The sequence below is a fragment of the Vanessa cardui genome, chromosome 15 (genome assembly GCF_905220365.1).
Source record: "Vanessa cardui chromosome 15, ilVanCard2.1, whole genome shotgun sequence".
Taxonomy (NCBI): domain Eukaryota; kingdom Metazoa; phylum Arthropoda; class Insecta; order Lepidoptera; family Nymphalidae; genus Vanessa; species Vanessa cardui.
In genome coordinates, this window is record NC_061137.1 from 10995505 (window position 1) to 11016983 (window position 21479).

General features: G+C 35.3%; 1 protein-coding gene across 8 annotated transcripts in view; it reads right to left on the reverse strand.

Annotated features, from left to right (window-relative positions):
- The window catches only part of LOC124535555 (disheveled-associated activator of morphogenesis 1), a 140820-nt gene that overhangs the window by 20521 nt on the left and 98820 nt on the right, over window positions 1-21479 (reverse strand). The window lies entirely within an intron of this gene.

The following is a 21479-nucleotide window of genomic DNA, read 5'->3' on the forward strand; positions in this document are numbered from 1 at the left end:
TATATATATTTTATGTTATAGGTTGGCGGGCGAGCATATGGGCCACCTGATGGTAAGTGGTCACCATCACCCCTAGACAATGACGCTGTAAGAAATATTAACTATTCCTTACATCGTCAATGTGCCACCAACCTTGGGAACTAAGATGTTATGTCCCTTGTGCCTGTAGTTACACTGGCTCACTCACCCTTCAAACCGGAACACAACAATACTGAGTACTGCTATTTGGCGGTAGAATAACTGATGAGTGGGTGGTACCTACCCAGACGGGCTTGCACAAAGCCCTACCACCAAGTAACTTCAATATTCAAATTCTTGTCTGCTAAGACATATTGATGAATGAAAGGGCCATCAAATATCATACTCGTTCCTTGTCAAAATACGACTCGAATCTACTCACATAAAAAAATTAACGATAACCAATCCAATATTTAAATACATATGGAACTGTCTTAGAAAGGAGAGGATAAAGTATAGCAAAACAATGCTTACTAAATGCAAGGCCTCCTCTCCCTTGGGAGAAGTTAGGAACATATTCCACCACGCTGCTCCAATGCGGGTCGGGATTCGCACGTGGCACAATTTCGTTGTAATTAGACACATGCAGGTTTCCTCACAATGTTTCTTACTTCAAAGCCGAGCACGAGATAAATTGTAAACACAAATCAAGCAAATGAAAATTCAGTGGTGCTTGCCTGGGTTTAAACTCGCAATCATCGGTTATTATGTACGTGTTCGAAGCGCTAAGCCATCTCGATTCTGTCAATGCTTAACAATAGTAAATAAGCCTTTTAGCGATAAAATCAAAAACAGAAGCCGGGGCTGATCGCTAGTCTAATATATAGAATAATTATAAGGTTTATCGTTGGTCCTCGTAGGTATAATTTACGTTCCAAATGAGCGTAACTACGCTTCAGTTACTTTGACGTTGAATTTAGTTTTTATAAAATAAATTCTAAAAAAAGTTTGCACGAAAATCCTAAACAATTTGCATATGCGTTTTTTTTAAATATTTGTAGATATATTTAGCCATGGCCCATTCCATTATTGATAAACAGATAAACATAAAACTTAAATTTAAGTATTCCATGCTATTTACTACAATGTGCACTATATACAGTTCATGATAAATAATCATTATCATTATCATTACATAGTATAGAACTAATTTGCTTACTGTCCCTTTCTATACATAAATCTTTAAAATTACGCAACGGATTTTGATGCAGCTTTTTTTAAAAGATAGTGATTCGAGAGGTTTTTGTATATTTTAGAAATTTCTATTGTGATGTAAAAAAACAAATTCTGTAGTATAACACCTGAGTGAATTCGGGTCGGGTCGTTAGCAATTCATAAGAGAATACTCACACCACTTAACTTATTGCAGTGGTAGCTTCACTTAATTGTTAATTGACGATTCAAAAGTGCTTGTAAAAGCCCACTTCAATAAAGTTTATTTTGATTTGATTTGATTTGCATCCATCCACTTTAATATCACTTCCAAACATATATATATATATCAGCTTCCTTGACATTAAAAAGACCATTCACGAATCCATAATGATTACAATACATTTAATTCAAGCTCTATACCAATGATATTGCGTGAATCCGATGTCAACTGTTGTTGATTTATCTCTATTCTTTAGATTGGGATCGAGTATTTAGGAGATGACAAGGTAAACAATGATACGTCTTTTTCTTGCAAATGTGATATTAATTATGATAGAAAGAGATAATTAATATCACATTTGCAAGAAAAAGACGTATCATTGTTTACCTTGTCATCTCCTAAATACTCGATATATATATAATGATAGAAAGAGATACTAGTACTTCATTCGTTAAGCCGTTAATTCTCACTAATAAGTATAACATTATTACATTGTTAACTTTTACGCAGTAATTCGGACGACGAGTCGCCTACTTTAATGGGGGAAGTACCGATCTGTCAAGGCGTCTGTCATTAAAGAATGTCAAGGTTCATCCACGCCTGTGAAATGCATAGAACCACGCCTGAAAGGAATGAATCATTAGGAATTGTCACTTGAGTGACAGTTACATCGAAACCAAAGTGATTTCGGTGACCTTTATGAGAGCGATGAGAACGACTTAACCATTTTTAAAGTATTAAAGTTATTTTTCAAAGTAAATTTTATATATATTTTTGTAGTTTAAGTGAGTTTAAAGGCAAATAAAGCGTGGAGCTAATACCTGTTGACTTCCACGCAGGATATATTAATTTAAATAATTGTATTTAACTAACATGACTTTGTATTTTTAAATGTTAAAAAAGAGTAACTACTGAGTTTCTGCCGGTTCTTCTCCCGTTCTTAAATTACCACATTCCGTATTATTAGTATCAACTATATTATTATTATTATTAACTATATTTAATATCACAGCTATCAATAACAGCTAGCCGGGCTAGGCACTAGTTATAATATGTAAACACCAAGATTTAATGTTATTTCATCAGCACTAATTTGGAAAACTCAGTGGTACATTATGAGCTAAATATTTCAAATTTTTAGGACATTTCGTTGAGTAAGAACGTTTTACTCGCGTCGCTGCGACTGAATTAGTTAATTGCCGGGTATGCCGGGAGCGTTTAGAATAATAACCTTAATCACCTCATCATCTCATATCTTACAGGTCACTGCGCTTGTTTTCAATGTTAGCGAGTTTTTAGTACGCATTCGTACATTTAAATTTGGTTCTGGTAACTTTTTTTAATTCTGTCACTGCAAAAGGTCTTAAGTAAAAATCAATTTCCAACTATAAACTATAACAGTACTAGGTTGTATGGTTTTATGCAAGCTCGACAAATACCGCACACCTGACAAAAATAGCAAATTATACAATACTAATTTAAAAAAAAAACAACGAAAAGGAAGAAAAATTAAAGTATACAGGATTTACTCGTTAGATATTTGTCGGACATAATTTATATACAATTAGAACTTTATTTTAAATCGAAAAATATTAAATTTAAAGATGTGTGTACGGGGAGACATAATGATGTCACATGGTCATTGCATGGACAAGTTGACCACAATTTTTAAATTTATTTTATTAAAAAAACATAGTCATACGGAGATACAGTGACGTCCTTTCGACAATTCCAGGAATCGAGCATTTAAAAACTCAGCAGTGCCGAAACTTTTCCATTACAAAAGTTTGTCGGATTCATCGCAAAAAAGGCACTCACAAAGTTTTACATTTGTTTGTATCAAAAAAATTTTGTTCCTTGTACTCGGGACTATAAATATGTATAAAACATTTACCGCGTTGGTTTTCAAATCCCAATACTGATTTTTAAAGTTAGGTATGAGCTAGGGGGCGGTGGTAACCATTTACCATTTGCCTATCCAACTAACAATATTATGAAAAAAAGGTTTTATCACAAAAATTACCTAATTAGTAATCAACAGTTAGCACACGATTACTATCATTGCTTTCCAATTTCCAAAAAATCGAAAAGTACATTCCATCGCGGAAAACCGTCAAGAAACTCAGCAGTTACTCTTTTACTACTATTTAGCCAACGAGTAATACTTTCTACGGAATATGAGCCAGTTATAAGCCACCGTGAAAATATGATCGATTCGTTTCGATACGTTCTCTATGGCACAGTAATCTTCGACTGTTTAAATTAAAACGGTAATTATGTACGACGAAATTAACCTAAAACGATGACTTTCAAGAACTTTCGTTTACGAAAACATGACTGGCGTGTTAAATCACGGATCCGCTTCTGAAGTTGCACTCGAACGAGAAAATCGCCGTTCAAACAAGCGTTATACAAACCTTGGTGATAATTTCACCCAATATTAGCCAACATTGGTTGGCATACTACTTACAACAGTTAAAACATTTCATTAAAACATGCACATAGAAAAACATTTACCTATGTATGTAGTAAGTAATACGCATCATTTAATAAAAACTGATTATTTATATTATATCTTCAATTCATAATATTTTTACCTTTATAAACCGACTTCAAAAACAAGTGGCTATGAGTTCGACTTGTATTTTTTTTTTTTTTTTTTTTTTTTTTATGGCATAGGAGGCAAACGAGCAGGAGGCTCACCTGATGGAAAGTGACTACCACCGCCCATGGACACCTGCAACACCAGGGGACTTGCAGGTGCGTTGCCGGCCTTTCAAAAAGGAGTAGGCTCTTTTCTTAAAGGTTCCCATGTCGTATCGGTTCGGAAAAACCGCCGGCGAAAGCTGGTTCCACAAAGTGGTTGTGCGAGGCAGAAAATGTCTGAGAAATCGCGCTGTTGTGGATTTTCGGACATCAAGGTGGTGCGGGTGAAACTTAGAATTTTGGCGAGATGTCCGAAGGTGAAATTCAGCAGCCGGGATTAATCCGAACAATTCCTCGGAACATTCCCCGTGAAAAATTCGGTAGAAGATGCAGAGTGATCCGACATCTCTACGCAAAGCCAAAGGATCAAGGAGATCGGAAAGAGCTTGATCGTCGATAACTCGAGCCGCTCTACGTTGGATGCGGTCAAATGGAAGGAGCTGGTACTGGGGAGCACCCGCCCAGAGGTGAGAGCAGTACTCCATGTGAGGCCGAATTTGCGCCTTGTAAAGTTTAAGGCGATGGGCCGACGTGAAATACTGTCTCGCCTTGCTGAGCACGCCCAGCTTTTTTGAAGCCAATTTGGCTTTGCCTTCCAATTGACCGCGGAACTGAACGAGGCTCGAAATATCAACGCCAAGTATTCCGATACTACCTGTAGCGGCTATCGGAATGTTCTCAAATCGTGGAGATACGACAAATGGTGTTTTTTTAGCGGTTAACGCGCAAACTTGCGTCTTTTTGGGGTTGAAATGGACTAGATTTAGCCGGCCCCAATTCGAGACTTCGTTTAATGAAGACTCGATTTCAGACACAAGTTTGTTCCGGTTCTCTTCGACGTTTTCCCGAGAAATATTAGCGCGGCCGGTGTATAAGGTGTCAACGGTACTGTCGTCTGCATAGCAATGAATGTTCCCGATTTGCAACAAATCATTGATATGCAGAAGAAACAGAGTGGGTGATAGAACGCAGCCTTGTGGAACACCAGCATTGACGAATTTTAAGTCAGAGCATGCACCGTCGACAACGACCTTGATGCTCCGATCTGCCAAAAAGCTGGTAATCCAATTGCATAATTTCCCGGGAAGCCCATAGGAAGGAAGCTTCGAAAGAAGCGCTTTGTGCCATACACGATCGAAGGCCTTCGCTATGTCCAAGCTGGCTGCTAATGCCTCCCCCTTGCTCTCAACTGCTTCAGCCCACCTGTGAGTAAGGTAAACTAGAAGATCACCGGCTGACCGACCCCGACGGAAACCGTACTGGCGGTCGCTAATCAGCTGGTTCTCCTCTAGATACCGCAGGAGCTGGCAGTTTATAAGGGACTCCATTATCTTGGAGAGCAAGGAGGTGATGGCTATAGGCCTATAATTGGACGGGTCTGAGCGGTTGCCTTTTTTAGGGATCGGATGCACCAAAGCTGTCTTCCAGGAATTCGGGACGACGCCTAATGTGTAGGATTGCCGGAAAAGACGCGTTAAGACCGGTGCCAACTCGGGAGCACATGTCCGTAGCACGATTGGAGGGATACCATCGGGTCCGCTCGACTTATGAATGTCCAAGGAAAGAAGTGCTTTACGAACTGCACTTTGCCGGAATTTAACCTCCGGCATCGTGGTATCACATCGCGGAATTGTTGGTGGAGATTTTCCTTGGTCATCCAGAGTCGAGTTCGACGCGAAGAGAGAGCCTAAAAGATCAGCTTTCTCTTTCGCGGTATGGGCCAATGACTCACCGTCTCTGTGCAGAGATGGAAAAGATGGCTGACAGAAATTCCCTAAGACAGCCTTAGCGAGAGACCAGAACGCTCGTGTTCCTGAAGGGAGACGCACCAGTCTCTCGCCAATTCTGCCAATGTACTCCGTCTTCGCCCTAGCAATCACGTTTTTGAGGGACCTAGAGGCAGAGTTGTATTCCTTTTTAAATGCGCTGGTATTTACATCACGAGACGCAGATGCATTAGCCCAGGTTTGATAGCGTTCCCACTTTCGGCGTGATGCCGTTTTGCAGAAGCGACCAAACCAAGGCTGGGACTTGCCACCGATGGGTACTGCAGAGTAAGGAATGAATAGTTCCATACCCTGTAGCACCACATCGGCAACAGAGTCAGCAGCAGCGTTCGGATCATCCGGCGAGAAACAAATCTGCCCCCATGGGTACGATGCAAAAAAAGACCGCATCCCATCCCAATCTGCTGACTTGTAGTGCCATACTCGGCGGCACCCAACAAAGTGAGGCCGTGAGTACCGCACAACCGGCACTGTACTCCGGACGAGACAGTGGTCAGACGAGCCCAGATCGACGATAACCTGATAGCCATCCGGATGTGAAGTCAGCAGAAGGTCCAACAGGGAAGGTGTATGATCCTCCACATCCGGTATTCGCGTTGGCGAGTTGACCAGTTGTGTCAGATCATATGCTAGAGCGAAGTCCAGAACAGATCTACCCGCATGATCGGTGGTGCGTGAGCCGAGCCATTCTGCGTGGTGAGCATTAAAGTCACCCAGAATAATGATCTCTGCGGATGGAATCTGCTGAAGCACGGAATCTGTAGCCATTTGGACGTGCTCAACCAGTCGGTCGGTTTCGGCATTACCGCTATGGGACCTATAAAGGCACGCATAGATTCGCGGATGGTCATCGCAGTCTACACGCAGCCAGATAATCGATAGGTCCTGTCCTTCAAGGCTGCCGAGGCGTCGAGAACAGATATCATCTCTGACGTAAACGCATACCCCAGCTCGTGGTATAAAGGAATGTTCCAATTTGTACCCAGGGTACGAGAGAAAAGTCGTATCGGCAGGAGAAGATATCTGGGTCTCGGTTAGAAAGAGCAAGGCCGGCTTCGCCGTTTCCAGATGGTAGTGAACGGCGTTGAGGTTGGAGTTGAGTCCCCTTATGTTGCAGAAGTCCACAGCGAGGGTGGTAGGGGTTGCCTTATGATGCCTGCTCCGCTTGCCCCGAACAGTGGCGAGCGCAAAATTGCCCCCCCCAGAATTCGGAGGGCAGCCTGGGCATCCCTGCTCAGGTGGTGTATGTCCTGAGCATGGATGCCCAGAGAGGGATTCTCCACCGCTGTCGCTGATGGTACCCTCCTGGGGTAATTTAACCAAATTCTGCACAACCATCAAGTTTTGGGGGGGAGGGGGATTGGGCCTCCGGAACTCTCACTTACCGGACGAAACGCGGTAGCATAACTACTACTTTACGCCGATTTTAAGTGAGAGAGTGGTACTTCCCCGGGCGTGCCGGCCCATTCGGCTGTAACCCGAAGGTATACAGCGTGGCACTACCACTTGTAATGTATGTATGTAGTATGATCAACATGCATGTAGTATAATGATCCGTTCCAAGCACGGGTGCTTAACTTCGTAAGTGTATGTTTGTATATTTGTCCACAAAATCCTCGAATACTGAAAGTCGTTTTGAGATGATCATTTTTAGTCTAAGTACAAGTAAGATACACTTCAACTTAGGAAAGACTGTAATTTTCATTAAAATCGGTCTAGTAGTTTCTTAAACATTTTTTTTATTTCTAATAACAGTAACAGTTACTATCTGTTTCTAATTTTGAAGTCGGTTTTTTTTTGTAAAGTATTTAACTTCCTAACTAAATTTCAAGTGCAGTTATACTTTTGAACACACTATTAGTAGTGATGGAACACAAATTAATATAAAAGAGAATAAATAAAATAAATAATAAATATGAAAAAAAATCACATACATTACTCTGTTCCAATGTAAGTAGCTTAAGCACTTTTGTTATGGAAAATCAGTAGTAATGACGGTACCATAAACACCCATACCCAAGACAACATAGAAAACTAATGGTAATCTACATCGACTCGGCCGGGAATCGAACCCGGGACCTCGGAGTTGCCCATGAAAACCGGTGTACACACCACTCGACCACGGAGGTCGTCAGATTAATCAATATGTATTTTTCTATTAAATTTTTTTGTGATTTACCCATTTGATTATGCATTAAAAGTACTATACAATTTATAAGCTCATTATATTATATAACTGTGAAAAAGTGTTACAATGAATTATATATTACATAAAAAATATAACAAAGCTATTTAATAATCATTTTATTTTTATATAATGTTACTTTAATTTTATTCACCATCTCACTAAAAAGCTACAAATGAAAAAAGAAGAATTGAGAAATCATCAGGAATTGGGTAACTTAATGTTCGTTAAAAATTAGTCAAAGTGAGAAATTTAGTGTTTGTTGGATGTGATGGAAATATATTACTACATTTATATAAAAAGTCAGACTCCTTTCTATTGATTGTATGTTACGTAGAAAGCTCGGTAGCACGCTAGTAAAGAATTCGAGCGATAATAATTTATTTCATTGATAAAATACTATAATTTATATATTTTGAAACGCATGCAATTTTTGGGTTATGCAATAAAAATATATCTTTAAAAAAAAAAACTAGCAAAACCTGCGGCTTTTATATATAAAACTAATAGTACACAAACAGACATATTACATAATACATACATAGATGGACGGGTCATTGACCGCACACCTCTAATAGATAATGGCTATAAGGAATACTAAAAATGTCTTACATCACCAAAATTATCAATCTTGGGAGCAGATATTATGTCCCTTGCTTTAAGTTACCCTGGCTCTATTCAAACCGTAACATAAAAATACTAAATATTTCTGTTTGGCTTGCACAAAAATCTACCACCAAGTGTATCTAATATCTATACAACGTGCTGAATAATTAATTGATATAAACCAAAACAAATGAATCGTAATACAAGATAATGTTACATGTTGATATGATTACAAAACGTAGATTCTACCGAGATGTTATCAGGGGCGAAGAGAAATATTACATGCATTAATTATACTCAATGAGATTACACAACACTCATCACATTTGAAGCGAGGGGGTATCCTATACAATAACTAGCTGGAAATGAGACTTTATCGCGTAATATTTATAAAACACAAACTTACAACCCCCTTAAAAACCGCTTAGAAATGAAGTTTTGTAAAATCCGTAATAAGGGGATGTCTACACATTATAAGGAACCAATAGCCAAATTTTAAATTTGTAGGTGTTATAGTTCATGAGATTTCGTGATTAATCATGAGTGGTATTACTTTTATATATAAATAAAAAGCGTCGCGCCCGGCTTCGCACGGATGCAATGCTGATATAAAATATACTACAGAATGTCTTACAACGTTCACAATCTTTCAGTGATTAGACAATACAAACCGTTGCGACGTTACTTTAGTAACTAAAATTATCTGTGTTTCTCTAAAATTATTATACATATAAACCTTCCCCTGGAATCGATCTATCTATTTAATAAAAACGCAGCAAAATTCTTTGTGTTTTTAAAGATCTAAGCATACATAGAGATGGACAGCGGTATTCGACTTTATTTTGTACTATGTAATTATGATAATGATTATATATATTTAATGTAGATCCACGTCGAAACGATTGATATTCGTGTTTTAAATCGAGTCTCGCCTCGATTAAATATGGGTGACGGGATGGACGCTGCCACAATGAATGCAGATCGTGACTTCGCGCTGTGTCAAGGCTGCCTGAATAAATTCATTCGCGATAGCTTTAAAATTATCCAATAAAAATAAAAATACGATACGCTTTTATATTCATATTCAATAGTTTTTCATTATTCTAACACATTCATCGTATCATAATACATACTAATATTATAAAAGCGACAGTAACTCCGTCTTGAACGTGTGTTGAACTCAAAAGAGAGGCTAACTAACCCCTGAAACGCAAGCGAAGCTGCAGAAGACTACTAGTTTTGTAAATAATTAATGAATAACGTCGTCATAAGAAAAAATAAAATTCGATTCTATTTTTAAAAATAGAATTTATTGAATCACATTTCTTTTTAATTATTATGTTTTGTCTACCTTTTATATTTTCGTAACAAATATAAAATAAATAGATATAAGAAATTATATATAGATATTCGTTTTAACAGTATTTATATACAATGCAGTTATTTTAATACATTTATCAATTTTCTTGTATAAATCGTTATTTTAAATTCATAAATATATTGATCGCTCTTAAACCTTATACCCAATTACAACCTTTACAATTTCAGTGAAAAATCATTACCAGCTATTGAAACTCGCATTATCAAAAGATAATTGTGAGAAACATTATTATATACAGACAAAAGCTTTTCGAAGTCTATTTATAAACGAATCACGTATAGAACGCATATATAAAACTGTTATCTGTTTAGAGTGGACTACGAAATCTCAATTACGATTAAACTGAAGGACAGACAGTCAATACAGTACAAAAGAGGTTTTATTGGATCCGAAATGGCCCAGTGGTTAGAACGCTTGCATCTCGACCGATGATTGTAGTTCAAACCCTGTTGAAAATTCATATGCTCAATTTGTTTTTATAATCTCACTCTCGGTAGTGAAGGAAAATATCGTGAAGCAACCTGCATGTGACTATTTCACTGAAATTTTACCACCAACATATGTACGTTAAAGCAGCGTTGTGGAGTAATATCTGCAGTGGGACTTTTACAGGCTGCTACTTACTTACTTTTATATGTTTATAAATAAATAAATAAATTTGACACAACATCACATACACACATTACTCTGATCCCAATGTAAATAGCTAAAGCACTTGTGTTTTGGAAAATCAGAAGTAACAAAGGTACCACAAACACCCAGACCCAAGACAACATAGAAAACTAATGGTAATCTATATCGACTCGGCCGGGAATCGAACCCGGGACCTCGGAGTGGAATACCCATGAAAACCGGTGTACACATCACTCAACCACGGAGGTCGTCTATTTAACTGATCTTTGTTGGCTTTATGCTATATCGGAGTGGATACAATCATTCCATTCGTTTATGATATACGCTTTAGTTAATAGTGGCAAAATATTGATTATGTAATATTCTCCTTGTTTAGATTTTTTTCTCATATCAACTCCTACAAGATATATAAAAAAATAGAACACTAATTTAAAAAAAAATTCAAATTCCACGAATTAACCAATACAATACCATTACAATTCACGACCTCCGTGGTCGACGAAAATGTAGGTACACAGATTTTCATGGGTACGCAACTACGAGTTCGATCGTCGACTGAGTCGATGTAGAAAAATTTCATTAGCCATTTTTTTATGGTATAGATTGGCGAACGAGCATATGGGCCACCTGATGAAAAGTGGTCACCATCAACCCTAGACAATGACACTGTAAGAAATATTAACTATTCCTTACTTCGTCAATGTGCCACCAACCTTGGGAACTAAGACGTTATGTCCCTTGTGCCTGTAGTTACACTGGCTCACTCACCCTTCAAACCGGAACACAACAATACTGAATACTATTATTTGGCGGTAGAATAGCTATGTTGTCTTAGGTCTGGGTGTTTGTCTTACTATCGTTACTTTTCTTCCATAACACAACTGCTTTAGCTAATTACATTGGGATCAGAGTTGTATATGTGATATTGTCCAATATTTATTTACAATTATAAAAAAAAAATGATCTCAGAATATTTCTTTGAACACTTGGCTTGTTCTATTCACGTAGATTGTTCGACCGCAGCACGAAGCCGTGTGGTCGCGCTCGTATTACGACAAAGTACCGGGAACATTATTATGTTACGAGAACGACTTAATTATGCAACTTTGTTAATAACCAATATTATAATAAGACCTTATTGAATACTCATTTCAACTATTTCAATCGTATAAGATACTTATGATGCAATCGTCATTCCATTATATTTAAAAATTATATATTATAAACATGTTTAAACATACCAATGATATTCTAATAAACAGATATGTTATATCCATACTAAACAACATAAAAAAGTGTGCCGCGCCGGAGACCGTTTATTTTAGTTTATTTTTACATATAGTTAAAAGTAAAAAGGATAGCTTGATAAAAACAATAAATAAAAGGGGTAACTAGATGTTTTAATTACGCAAAACGTATTACTAGGTAATTATGATGTATTATAACGTATTACTACGTAAAACAACTAAAGGCAAACGTCCCAATTAGGACGTTTTCTAGTCTTCACTTTTTGCGCGTTATTAACATATCTGTTTACTACAAAACATACTAACAGTATTTGAGCTAATTAAAAAAAACACTTTTACAGCAGGTTTCCTCACGATGTTTTCCTTCACAGCCAAGCACAAGATGAATTGTAAACACAAATTAAGCACATGAAAATTCAGTGATGCTTGCCTGGGATCGAACCCGTACTCATCGTGATTAGATGCACGCGTTCGAACCACAGGGCTATCTCGGATCAATTAAATTAAAAAAAACACAACATTAAATAGCACTAACTAGTTTCAGGAGTCCAAAAACAAACGGAACATAAAACAAAAAACAATGACGTCATAACTACGACGTAAAGAAACTTTTTACAGCGAATGGGTATTGAACCTGTGACAGCAGCTGCTAGCAATGAACAAATGAGCAAATGTTAATATCAAAATGCTAGCACACCTTTACTTATAAATATATAGATATAAACAGAAAGGCGAAAACGTCAAGTTCAATTAAGAGAAATAATTAATAACTTCAATTGGCAGCGCTGCCTATCACACTGTCAGCAAGGAATCGGAGAAAGTTGTAATAGGCATACCGAAGACGATACGACTGGCCCTTTTCGACCTTAATGCAAGTTAATAACGGTGATTATTGCACAACATCTTCTGCGAATAACATTAAAGTATTTACTACAAGATATAAGAAATATTAAAAAAGGTGTCAAATTATTTTCTATGAATGTTTGTACTTTTATTATTTCTATTAACGAACGTATAATTTAATCCCTATCTTAAAGCATAGACAGAACTGGACCGAGTACCATTCGAGAATTCAAAGTCCTAGATTGGCACAAGCAATGAAACGAATAAGGAATAGCTTTTTAGATTATCCTTCTCATCGTGCCAATATCTGTTGGCAGGAATATACCAATTCATGCGTCAGTATTATAATCTACGAATTATAGACAAATTTATATAAAAAATATGCTAACAAATTGATTTATAAGCCGCGAGGTGTAAATCATTGGCTGTAATCGTATTTCGCCTTTTTGCAAATAAATAGAACGTTAAGAAAAAATAAAAAATGTTCGATTTTTGATTTTCATAAAACGACCACACTTAACGCTTTTTTAGTATAAATACGAACCACATTTCGAGAAACTGTGACAATACACAATTACTCGCTATCTTGGTACTTGGAAAAACACATTAAAAAAATTCCAAGTAAAATTACTATAAGAAAGTAAGCATTACAAATCATATGTCAATAATATTTACGTTTAAACACAGAATCAACATCATAAACGGAAGTAATTATTATTCCGAATAGGAAACTGACATATACCGAAACGTCATCATTAGCATCCATAATTATATTTATTAATTAACATAGATGATGTCGAACTAACCAAAATTTCTAATTGACAGATCTCGCGATGTTACTAATTTTTATTTCTGATTTAAATTACGAATTAAATAAAAAAATACACAAATATAATTTATTGTATAAACAAATCATGAGTAAAAAATACGGAAAGATACTTGATGCTATTTTATCTATTTATAAAAAAAAAAAAAAAAAAAAACAATTATTTGCTCGCTTGAAAAATCGTTTAGTTGACTGATTTTTTTTTAAATGGCAATTTTTGCATAAATTCGTGATATATCCGAGGGATTATCACGGTACGGTTCATGCGTTTCGCTTATAACTCAGCGATATTGTGCTCTTCTAAGAGTTTATGATCAATATATCTTCATTCATAATACAATACTATTACACTTAACTATAGTACGACACAACTTAGATATAGCATCGTCAAAATTCGTAAGACCGATTACTGCCGATTCATACAACCAATAGAAATAACTCCCTATCGCGCCATTCGACGCTATTCGTCGCTATAGATTCTCGCGTCAGTTCAACCCGAGAAAGCAAGTGCATGTAAATCAACGTGTCAAATTGACGCATATTTTAGGTTATATGATATTACAAGTTATTACGTTTGTGTAAACATCATATTCACGTAAGAAATAAATATTGATTGGGATAGAGTACTTAATTCGGATGTGATCGGTTTTACGAATTTTGCCGATGCTACATCTAATTTGTGTCGTACTTTACTTATTTCCACTTTAATTTTACTTCCAAAATTCCGACAACAGTTTCGTTGTTCATAACGACATTTTTTCGCAAACCCCTAGTGAATATCAAGACTTATCTGACCAATGACATCGCGTCAATTTGCTGTTAGATGTTGTCTATTTGTTTATTTTTCTGTTATGGTTAGAATAGAGTGTAGTTTTATTTTTAAAAATCAAGCGATGAGATCAATAAGTAACTCACCATATAAATACCTGGCATAACAACGCATTCGATTTTTTTTTAAATAAAATAGATATTCCTTTTTCGAATTATAATTATCAATTCATGATCCTTAATAGTACAGCGCATCATAGCCAATCGCGCTCTATGAATGGGTTCAATCCATCAGAATGTACACGAGTAATCCATCACAATCACATCACACAGTGAAAGTAGCATGCAACGTTTATGTAACATCTAATTCATATCAACAACATAATCGTTCGTATCTCGTCCGTCGAAGGCACTTCAATCTGCTAATATACCTGTCATAATTGCGCCACTTTCTTTTTTATATAAGTTATTTCTAATTAATCGATAATTGATTTTTGTTACTTAATAGTTATCGTGTCAAATACTTGATTAGCATATTATTCGTGTTTAAGGCAACTTACACACGAGAGTATTCGAGTTAGAACAGTCACTAGCCAGATCGAAATTACTAACTAACTAACTATACTGTATTCCAAACATAGCAGGAGAAAAGCCAAATAAATATCATCTAGCCGTTTCATAACATTTGTAACATTTCACATTCGTTTACCAATTTTCACATAATCTTTCTTAACATAATATAAAGCAAAGTCACTTAAGGTTGTACGTCTCTACGCATGCTTAGATCTTTAAAATTACCCAACGGAATTTGATTTGTTTTTTTAATAGATAGATGAATTCGGTAGGAAGGTTTTTGTATATTATACATGGAAAATATAGTAAAGGAACGCTGACAATTTTAAAAGTTTCCAATGTGATGTATTTAGTATCAGCATTGCGACCGTGCGAACCAAGAAGTGATAGTAGTATTCAATATTCTTCAATTTTTAATATGATCATTGTCGATAAATAAACAAAAAATAACTTTACTTACTGAATTTATGTGCTAAAAAAATAATCACTTACAATACATCTGTGAGATGCCTTACTGTTACGTAATTTATTTTTTAATCTAAACCGTTCTGTAGAACGTTTACACTTTAATTGGAACTATTATCTATGCTAATGTGGATGAACGGCGCAAACAAAATTGTAAACCTTAACGCTCAACGAATGAATCATCATTCACAACTCGATTATTTTTCTAATTAGTCCATTGTAAGTCATTATTTTGATGTGAACTTGTCAAAAGAAGAATAGTCTTCGCGATCAAAACAAACGTTATTTGTAAAGTAGGTCGAATGTCGGTGACCAAAATATTGGTTCGTTTTATTACATATACTTAATGTCAAAATTGGAACTAAAATTTTATACAAGCATTTATTTAATTTGCAATGGTTCCTAATTTTCTCAGGTCAAAATTTTGCAAGCTGAATGAACCGTTTCCTCTTATCCTATAGAATTAAATGTCAATTCATTTTTATGCAAAGCGAGACCTAATTCTAAAACCAGGACTTATCCTTGAGGAGATCTCGATCTCGAGAGAACGAAGGATCTCTTCAACGGAAACCTGCACAGACACGAAATTTATTACATGAAGATTTAATTAAAAAAATACCAGTAAAAAATTTTTTTTTCAATTAACAAATCACGTGACTTTAGACGTTGTTTTCTATGACGAATGAACGAATGCCCTCTAGTACACAAGTAATGAGCTGAGATGATCCAGTGGTACACACACAGAACACGTGCGTCTTAACCGATGATTGCGAGTTCAAACCCAGGCAAGCACCACTATATATATGTGCTTAATTTGTCTTTAATCATCTCGTGCTCGGTGGAGAAGGAAAGCATCGTGACGAAACCTGCATGTGTCTAATTTCATGGAAATTAATTGGGAAATTTACAGGCTGCTACTTTAATTTACTTACACAAATAATTCTTAATACTTTTACAATAATTCAGAATAATGGAAAAAGATAGCTGTTTCTATCCGATATAATTATTTATAACTAAGAACTAATAAAATAATATGACAAAGTGAATCAAGCCATAAGTCATTTTCTAAGGGCAGTCCTTGCGATAAGTAATCACTTAAGCCCATAGACAAAGGCACAGACGAATAACAATCCAATCACTTACCGCAAAGCTTCTACTTCCTTCTACCCAAAAACCCTTTCTTATTGAGCATCAAATAACTATTCTCAATTCAAAGTGATCAACACTTATAGTTTCATCCCAAACAGATTTGTATATTACTCTATTTGTAAATGAATAAACTTTGCACAGTAATATAAAATATCAATATAAACGTCACAGGTAAAAGTAAGTAAGAATTAATTGAGCAATAAAACGCGGTTCCTCCCTTTCGTAGAGACGACATTTTCAATATCTTTACAAACGGTTTCTCTCAATTCCCGTCCGTAATGGAAAGTCTCCAACGGCCGTCCAATTAGGCTCCTAGTACATTAATTTATTTGGCGCCAAAGCTGAACCTAGGACCAGTTTCGCTTGCGAGTGAAATTTCATTACCAGCTTGTATTGACTTTGGACGCACGTGTTTATTTGTATGACCATATTCGTAAGATTAGTCGTATTTTAATGTCTTGTTTTATATCGATTTATTTTTCACCAAACATTTTGTGCAACTTAAAACATTTGTTGAAGGACAAACATACGAAAAAAATTAATGTTTATGTGTTCCTTAAAAAAAATGGGATAGTTATCGATATAATTTTATCTTTGAGGAAAAAATATCCCTATTGTAATAAAAAAAATTGATCTATATATATTTTTATACCGCATATCAGAATTACCTCAACTATTACTTTTTATATTATAATTTTGAGCTCAAATGATTGACGTTCTCACGGCTTTAACACTTTTTTTTGGTAATTCATAACTAATAAAAAACCATATATTAATATTTAAAAAAAAAACTTCGCGTTGGGGGACCGCTCCAAATTAATTAGTGTCATGCTTGCTTACCTATCTCATCTTTTATCTAACACTCATTATTGTTTTGTACAATAGCGCTCGGTCAGACAGACACACAGACAGACAGACAGACACGTCAAACTTATAACACCCCTCTTTTTGCGTCGGGGGTTAAAAATAAATGCTTAAGATGCAATCGACCACTTCAAATTTAATTACAAGAAAAACAAACATGAATTCAAGTCCTTTAAATTTTATTTAACAAATTGATAATTTACAAAAAAAAACATTATATTAGACAATTTGTCTCAAGATACAATCTATAATATAATATATATAATGATAAAAATCTTAGTCTCATACATGTCAAGAATTCCTCGACAAAAAAAACGTAAACAAAAACGCATTTATTATAATTAAAAAAAGACTACGAATCACTAGAACGTATAATATCGTGCATGTTAGTATACGACAATTTATACAGCAATCCATTGAACAGACAGAGGAAGTCTGACCTAGAAATTCCCAGCCAGAATTATATCGGAGCCGATATATTATTGAATAATATTTAAGCCATAAAACGTTATACAAATCGCTTAATTTAAAACAACATCAATGTAATTAATTATATATCATACATTTAACGAGCTGTTAACATATTAATCGTATCGAAAACAATTTCTTTACGGAACGAGTTTTCACTTACCGGTTACCGTACGTAATGTTATGTACGTCGGAAGTGATGTTACGACGTTATTTGTGTCTACCGGTTATCTGTAACTATGTTCGTTTGAAATGTTCGACTATTTTTCGAATATATTTATTTATATGCAAATATTTAGTGCACAAGTTAATTCATCTATATATATGAGACAACATCACATACATTACTCTAATTCCAATGTAAGTAGCTAAAACACCCAGACCCAAGACAACATAGAAAACTAATGATAATCTACATCGAATCGGTCGGGAATCGAACCCGGACCTCCGAGTGGCGTGCCCCTAAAATCCGGTGTACACACAACTCGACCACTGAGATCGTAGGACTATCCGAGTAACTGATTACATTTCCCAGAACCATATAACATTGCATAAGTGTGCGTGTTCAAACACAGACGCACTATCTATTTTCTCATTTCCACAATCCAGTAGGAAGGATATCCCACACGAAGAGAGATCAGGTGCAATAACACGTCGTTCCTTTACGGATTATCCGGGCGACCCTTTTTTCACTCCGGGATACGATACTCATTCGAGAACAATCTTGAAAGACGAATCCAATAAATAACTTTTACTAAAACTTTGTAACTTAACAAGACCAATTAGAGGTATAAAAGAAATAAAATTGTAGCCGTTTAAAGATATGGCAACACTAAAGATAGTTGCCAACCCTTGTTGATATTACTCATTTTCATAAACAAACTACCTTCTCTGTCCGGCTTCACACAAGCACAATAAGTATATATTTACAGTATAAGAAGGATTGAGAAACTTAAAAGGCTAGGAAAAATGAAATAATCGGTTTTTCTCTTCTATATTATGCATATATGTTAATAAACATAAATATACACCTTCCTCTGTTTACTGATGAAAACTACATTTAAATCTTTTGCGTATTTTAAGATATCTAAGCGTACAGACGACGTAAAGGGACTCTGTTTTATAATAGTAAAGATATCTATAAGTTTTAAATTTCCGTATTTTAGTAATTGCATATGTATGTCTACGCGGTACATATATCACAATAGCATATTTTTAAATTTTTGTCTGTCATGTCTATTCGGCTAAATTCTGGAACGACCGGACCTATTTTGTGGTCTATCTTACACTGGTAGATAGCTCGTATAATAAGGAGTAACTTAGGCTACAATGTTTTATGTCCTAAATGTTTTATTGTGGCTAAATTCAAAGGCGCCGGAAATCGCGGATATAGCTAGTTCTTCGATAGAAACGTTTTATGTATACATATATATATCTAAGTGCCGGGATGGGTAGCATGGTTGCTATAAGATAATAACTTATTTAAATAATATCAAAAGCAAACATTGAATGATAAGTCGGTCAATGATAACAATTCAACTATTTTGAGTTATATGGAGTCCCTCATTAATTCTATAAGTTAAACGTTCGTTTGTAAAACTAGTCACGGCCAGTTATTTCGTCCTTGTTATAATAGATTGTAGTTCATATCGCATTTTCAAGTTTCGTTTGAATGGAATTAAATTAACATTTTTAATATTTACTCAACTATGCCTGATAACACAAATTAGCTAAATTACTTTTTGTAATATTAAATATAACAGTTCCTTAAAGTCGTCTTATATGTTTTATAATAATATTATAATGAATATATAAAAAATAAATAAAATTATAAAGTGATGATCCATTTTTTCCGCGTCAAAACATTGACTTTTGACTAACTTTTTCTTTATTAATAAATTCACCCGTGTAAAGCGGAGCCAGGCGCTAGTGTGAAAATGAAGTTACAATTTAAAAGGATGTCCCTATTCTATAACTCTTCCTCTAATACATATATGAAATCAATACAATTGGTGAATTGAAATAAAGAACATAAGCGAAACAATTACGGAATTTTTATAAATATACACGGACGAAATGGGACAGAACAGCTAGTGCGTAACCATTTATTGTATGCAAATGTCAAGATCGTGATTTTCGTATTAGTATCAAATATATAAATCAAAATTTACGATAAATTATTTAAAAGCTCCACTCAACAGATTTGAGATCATGACTATTCTTATTCGCTGTCACCGGAGCTGTCACTATGATTATTTATCATTATAAACTTCAGTTTAACGAAACACGTGCTACTGTTCTCCTTACAACATGGGAGATAAAGTTGACCAACTTAAACAATAACTTAATAAATAATAAATAATTATGAGACAACATCACAAACATTACTCTGATCCCAATGTAAGTAGCTAAAGCACTTGTGTTATGGAAATCAGAAGTAACGACGGTACCGCAAACACCCAGACCCGAGACAACATAGAAAACTAATTATAATCTACATCGGCTCGGTAATCGATCCCGGGACCTCGGAATGGCGTACCCCTGAAAACCGGTGTACTCACCACTCAACCACGGAGGTCGTCGTCTTAATATTATTGTTCCAACTATACTTTTCATATTTTTTACGCATGCTGTCGGTACCGGCAATGACGTCACCGAGCGGAAAGTAACTCTATACGTGGTTTGTTACTAAAAAAGGATGTTGAAAACTGGCATCAAGTAATGGTATTTATAGTAAAGCCGACAGCGAGTACCGGTGGATTCATCGCATTAACCTTAAACAAAGATTGTACGTTCACAAATGTATTTAATTTGAGTTAAAAATTCATCTCTTTCTCGATGACGTCATCATTAACCTTCCTATATCGGATTAAAATCAGTCAAATGTATATTATTTAGGGGGAAATTAACTTTCATTATACTTACTATACTAGCAACCGGCCCCGGCTTGTCACGGGTGCTATACTAATATTAAATATACTACAGAATAAATTTATTTATGACGTCACATTACAGAAACTTCTGAAATGATTAGTGTTTCTTTAAATGAACAATATAGAATGTTTTTGTATATGAACAATATGGTATTGTTCATATACAAAAACCATCCTCTCAAATCACTCCTATGAATTTAAAAAAAAAACACATCATAATCCGTTGCATAATTCTAAAGATCTAAGCGACTTTGTTTTATAATATATAATGACAATGATTAGGTACCAATGCCCTATCCATCGCATTACCAATGAAACCCTATGTAAATACGTTACAGACAGAAAAACAGACGTAGCAACTTTATATACGTCACGGTAGGAAAACTCCATAGTTTTACTTGTTAATAACCATATCTTTATTTAAGGCCATTAGTAATTGTTTAAATGATAACTAATTACCGGAGTCATACTCTAACTACAGTACTTATATTTACCAACATTTTTCCTCGTGCATACTAATACTTAATTATTATTTACTTTCATATACTTAAACATCACTCGTACAGTTTTAACACGAAGATATAATGAATGCTGTTAGTTATAGACAAGTAAATAAGCAACGTGTAATGTAATAATAACTGCGATACTAACT